This window comes from Salmo salar, chromosome ssa17, assembly GCF_905237065.1.
Source record: "Salmo salar chromosome ssa17, Ssal_v3.1, whole genome shotgun sequence".
Taxonomy (NCBI): domain Eukaryota; kingdom Metazoa; phylum Chordata; class Actinopteri; order Salmoniformes; family Salmonidae; genus Salmo; species Salmo salar.
In genome coordinates this window covers 62,606,435-62,612,434 of record NC_059458.1, presented here as the reverse complement: position 1 = coordinate 62,612,434, position 6,000 = coordinate 62,606,435, and positions in this window count along the sequence as shown.

The window sequence follows — 6,000 nt, the reverse complement described above, 5'->3', positions numbered from 1 at the left end:
TGACTATATTAGCCCACAGAGCTACAAGGATGCACTTTCATGCTAGGTTTAGGACCTCATTTTGAAGCTTATCGAGACCCCAACTGATGTATAAAACAATCTTCAAAGTATCTACTTTTGTTCAGATACAAGCATCATGAAACCTCTAAAACAATACATTTATTTGACTTTGTGAAAATAATTTTTGGGGACCGAACTTACCACTTTTTCCATGTGGTTACTTCCTTCACAGACTCAATAGCATGATGACTTCCTAAATATTTGGTCAAATTATTCATTTTGTGTATGGTTTACTAGAAACAAGTGTGTCTCAACTTACCTCTTTGGCTCAACTTACCCCACTCTCCCCTACGTGCCTCTTCTCAAACATCTAGATGTTTACAAATGGCAGTTAAACATTACCCTGTTAATTAACCATAACATCCTCTTTAAGATTTTGGTCTTGGACACAATTTTCCCTACATTATAAAGCTAAAAAGCCAATCCGATTCACAGGCAGTGAACGACAGTGGTGACATTAACCACACATACACACACACACACTCTCTCTCTCTCTCTCTCTCTCTCTCTCTCTCTCTTTCTTTCTCTCTCTGCTGAAAAAGCAGTGTGTGAAATCAGTGTGTGTGAGTCTCTGTCTCTTCCTGGAACCTAATGCTCTGTCTAATGATGAGCATCTGGTCCTGTGTACAGGCCAGGGGACAATGCCTCCCACCCCAGTGGGCCAGAGGACAGCTGTCTGCAAGGCCCGCCACTATGCAGCCGATGCCTGCTAAAATAGCCAAATTAATGGAAGAGGCTCAAGTCCAAACGAGGGTTTAATACCAGGACACATTTTACCGGCCTGAGCTGTCACACACAGCAGCAGACATCAATATTTACCGCTGCCATGGCACAACGGTAAGAGGTGGAGATGGAGTGACGGCCATTTTGGTTGCCCTCCAGGGTAACTTTATACTGTGGTAAAGGGTGAGGAAATCCCCCCTTCAGTGGCCCACCGCTATGCACCCCTGGGGTTGGTGCTTCTAAGAAAGAGGTTGGAGGGGGCCAAACATACTGTAAATAACTGTCACTCAGAGATGTGTTAGTCCCTGGGATGTTGTGTAACGTGATAGCCTATCAGCATGTACACAACTGACACTGAGAAGCTCATACAATGTTTCTATGGACAAGCAAGAAAAGTGTTTAGATTATTTAGCAATATGATTCCACTTAAAAATTGTGGATGCATACAGTAAGTAGCCTATAAGTAGACTACTATTATGTCACATTGACAGACCTGTGCGTCACACAGTGATGTCATTTTGAATATTGAATAGCTCCCCGTGTGTTTATGCTAAAGACTTACTGTTTCTTGTTGTGGCTGCAGCTCAATCCCTTCTTTCCACCGATATAGAGTTTGAGCCTATTCCATAACGTGGGTTTGTGAAAGCGGTCTTTTTCTCTGCATGACAGGATCCAGACAAGAAAATCATCACGAAATCATGTGTAAAACCCGAAAGGATTGAGCTACAAACTAGTGTCACCACCATCGAAAAATGAGACTCACGAACACAACGGTTGTTCCACTCTACGACATCCACAAGCTTTACGTCAGTTGTCTGAACTTTCTGTCGCGGACATCCTCATTTCGAAGAGATCTTCTCACAGAACAAGTTGTCCAGACCGAACCATTGGAGCTACAAAATAATATGTCACCAATATAGAAAAGGGAGACTCTCACAAAGTTCTTATATTTCTCAGAAATAGGACAGACACCGTCTGTTTGCCATGTACAAATGTGTTATTCAATGCGTTTCTATGGGCTATAGCAGTAAAGGCCAAATTCAATGTTTTATCAAATATAGGTATATTTTTTTTATACCTGCAGGGGTCCTTAAAACAATTCCATATATTTGCTTAGTAGATATTGCGCTCTAAGGGCTTAGACCTAAAGGGGTTAATTGCATTGGAGTAAAGTTTTAAGGCTAGGCATTATGGGAAAATATATGGTTTGGATAGCTGTGTGCGTCAACTAAACAAGTCACATGCACACAGCTAGAGGAGGGTGGCCTGGTCATGTCGCTGTTACATCAACTGTCATTTTCCTCTTTTGTCTGACTAATCACAACCTAATCTTGGATGGCCTGCCTTTTACGCAGTGGAACAAGTCATTATGATGAAACTGGGAAAGTTGATGCATGTGACTTCTTTAAAGAGGAGGATGTAGGGTGAAGAGTGGGAATGACAGGGCCTATTCATGGACCCACAGACAGAGATATGAAAGGTAAGACCTGTGGCTCTAATCGTTATTTCCCTTGGCAGACAGGCAGACAGGCAGGCAGGCAGGCGCTGTATTCACTGCCCTCGCTGCGACCGTCGCTTTTCTTCTTCATAAGCAAGCCCTGAAGAATGCTTCCCTGTCTCCATGGCAACCGTACTACTGTATTCCTCACAAAACTCCAAAGAACCCCTCTCGCCCCCTCACCACCAGCACCCAGGGCTTGGCAGCCCTCTCTCTCCCTCTGCTCAGGGAAACTTCAATTACCAGCAACACTTTTTCTACCTCGCCTTTTCTACCTCGCCTCAACCTATTATGGTCAAATGAGAGTATAATATAACTTCGACCCGAAAAGCCCGCTCCTTTGCTGTAAATCTGCGAGCCATTGTCTCATGCTCGGGGTGCTGTGACAAGATAAGGTTACGGGGTTACACCTCCAGGTGATGTGTTTCCATAAGGCTGTGGAGAGGAAATGCACATATATGGTATTGTCTTTATTTAATGCCTGTTCCCTGGCTTTACTGCATGACTGGCTACAGACTCTTCACTCCCAGAGTCCTGCACTTCTGTTCTGACACAGTACAGTGGAGACTCAGCTAACTCGTCTAGCAATGCAGGTTTTAGTTAACCAACTCCAACACATTTACGTATGAAAAATGCCATTCTTTAACCTGTTATGAAGTAGTGCTGAGGTGATTCTGCAGGCCCCCGGTACCCTACAAATGCTGTGCTTGAAATACCATACCCAAGGCAGTAATCTGAGAGCGTTTAACTTGAGATCGCGGAGTGGCCTGGACAATGTAAGGAGAACTTGACAGTTGTGAACACAAAGGGATTGTGTGCTTTAGCGGGCCGCTGAGCGAAGCAGGAAATCGAGGACGATTCTGTGGCCCTAACGTGTTTCCTATGCAGACGGCGAGGGGGGCCCCAGCAACCCTCAACACGACCACACAGGTCTATCTGTCCTGCTTGATGTCCAGCCTGGGTCCTCTCCTCGCACAGCGTTTCCTCTGTCTGACACTGGGGTGTAGACATTGGCACGCTTACATGGTAGAGGAACATCCCTCCGAGTTATCTGTAGGCTGATTACTCTATGGGTTTGTCACGCATGAACCATGGCTGCAGCCCTGATGGAAAGAGCACAGTGAGCCACAGTGAACGGGGTTTGGAATCATACCTACCCCCTTAAGACATCTCACACACCACATACAGTGTTGACTGTGAAACTGAGTCCATCACATTATAACCCAGAAGTCAAACACATACTGTACGTCCTCATTCACTTTAACTGTCACTCTAAAACACAGAGGGCCTCTTTTCATTCCTCTCATCCAACTCCAACACACTGCATGAGAATAGCAGGCCCCTGGATTAAAAGTGGACGTATCCCAACTCAGAGGAGGGAAAAAAAACGCAATTTAAAAATGTCTGCATATGGTCCCCCTTTGCCGCCTGTGTGCCTAAATGGGAGAGCGGTGATGGTGCTATGAATAGACTGGAGACTGGTGAGGACATTGGCTGACTTAAAGCTGGCATGACTGGCACAGCTATGCCAACTCTACAGGAAATGTACAATCGAAATGTGTTGAAAAAATATTTATTGTAAGCAAACGCAAAAATATGGTTTGAAATGCATTTTTAGTTTGCATGTTTTTCACCACATATATTTAAAATATATTAACACATTGGAATGGCAAATGTAATTTATTCATCTTGTGTAAAATTTTCAGTAGGGTAACCAGAGCCAAGTTGAAGAGGACCCTAAGTGGAGGTCAGTCTAGGAGAAGTGAGGGGAACATCCGAGACCATCATTACCATCACTACACATCCACACTGCACTGGGTCATTGGAGCGGGGAAGTGGGAATTCTCCCTGACAATAAAAGAAGCCAGGTGCCTGTTCACCCGCGTCCGGCATTGTAAACACCACTCTCCCTGCTGTAAATGTCAGGCATAGGTAGGCGCTGCACAGCACTCGCATGACTCATGCCACTGTATACAGATTCCCAAGACGCTATTTATCTTCAGCCCTCCCCTGCCCCGGGTATGGCCTGACCGTTTCCCTCCTTTAAGGGTAAGAGTATGACAAGACGCAGACTCTACTTTCCTCTCTTCTCTCTGGTTCCAGACAGACAGAGTTGTCATTCATATAGGCTGTTCCACTGCTCTGTGTAATGTAACCTTCCATTCTGCCTTGTCATGTGCTCTGTTCCATACAACAGTGTGGTAACAAAGTGCCCAGGCCCAAAGTCACTGCGTTTACACAGGCAGCCCGTTTCTGATATCTTTTTCCACTAATTGGTCGTTTGACCAATCATATCAGATATTTTTTTCAGAGCTGATGTGATTGGTCAAAAGACCAATTAGTGGGCATTTGCATTTATTTATTGGGCTGCCTGTGTAAACGCAGCCTGTGAGTCTTCACACAATAAATGCTTCTGGTGTCAGTAGCAGAAAACACAGATTAACAAATTCTATAAAACCACTCTGACTGTTTATTTCTGTTGACATGCTGCTCTGTCAACTGCAATGCCACGATAAATCATGGGAAAGCAAACAACCACAGACTCAACCAATACACTGCAGGTCGGACGGTCGGATGCTTGATGTCAAAGAGGCTCCCCACTTCCTCTATCCCACGTGAACAGCAGGCCCATTCCCATCATCCCCAGGCCCAAAGCTTCTCGACACCACTGAGTCATGTGGCTCTCTGTGGTCAGCACTGACCTAAAGGCCAAATCTGATGGACATTCAACTGCTTGCAACAAATATGGTGGGAACACATCACTTTATGTAACTGTACTGAGTTTGCAATTTAGAGGTGTTTTTCTCTCATTATAAAAGTGACATTTTAGAATGTCAAAGGTTGAATGTGCTAATTGGTTGATCGTTTTCATCTTTGTCAATTGTCAGTCTGAACGTTGACGTCGCTGCTCAATTGTGTTTTCACCTTTATATTCTAGCCTGAGGATGCTGTTGAGCAGAGCTTTATAGCCGTGGATGAGATTAACCATTTTAGTGATTGAGAGACTTAACGTTATCAGTGCATTTGAAAGATAGACACTGATACGACCAGGGTTCCAAAAGATTTACACTGTTCTATAACCCAAGCAAGGTACTGCTACACATGGAATATTGCAACTAGGCAACCCGTTTCGTCTTTATCTTTGTTTATTTTGACTCGTGCGTCAAAGTTTAGTGTGCCTCATCTGGATTGCTCAGACTGTACAGGATGCCCTGTATCAGATCAACAAGGTATGTGCGTCAACATCCCAAATAAATAGATGTTGTGGCTGTTTTTCATTACACACATTGACATCTCTGTTCAATGACTAAGAGTCATTTCCTTATGCAACATTACTCCTTCAGGTTTTCTTTCTGAGCTTTTCTCACTGCTACTAGGCAGCAGTGTGTGTTTATATGTATGTGTGCGTGTGTGTGTGTGTGTGTGTGTGTGTGTGTGTGTGTGTGGGGGGGCTACCTAGTTGGTAAAGAGCTACCTCCTAATTCTATGAAAAAAATGAATTTAAAAAGTGTTAAAGACACAATCTAGTGGCTAGGCAAAGGGAGATGTAGAATAATGTATCTCAACGAAGCGTTGATGCAGGACATTGGATAATAAGGACTCCCTTTACACGCCTCTGTCTGGGACGCACGACTGCCTTTCATCAACTCAGTTTTGGAAGCAGCTAATTTCCCCTGGTCTCTGTGGAGTTCTGACCTCATTTCTCCCACAATGAATTG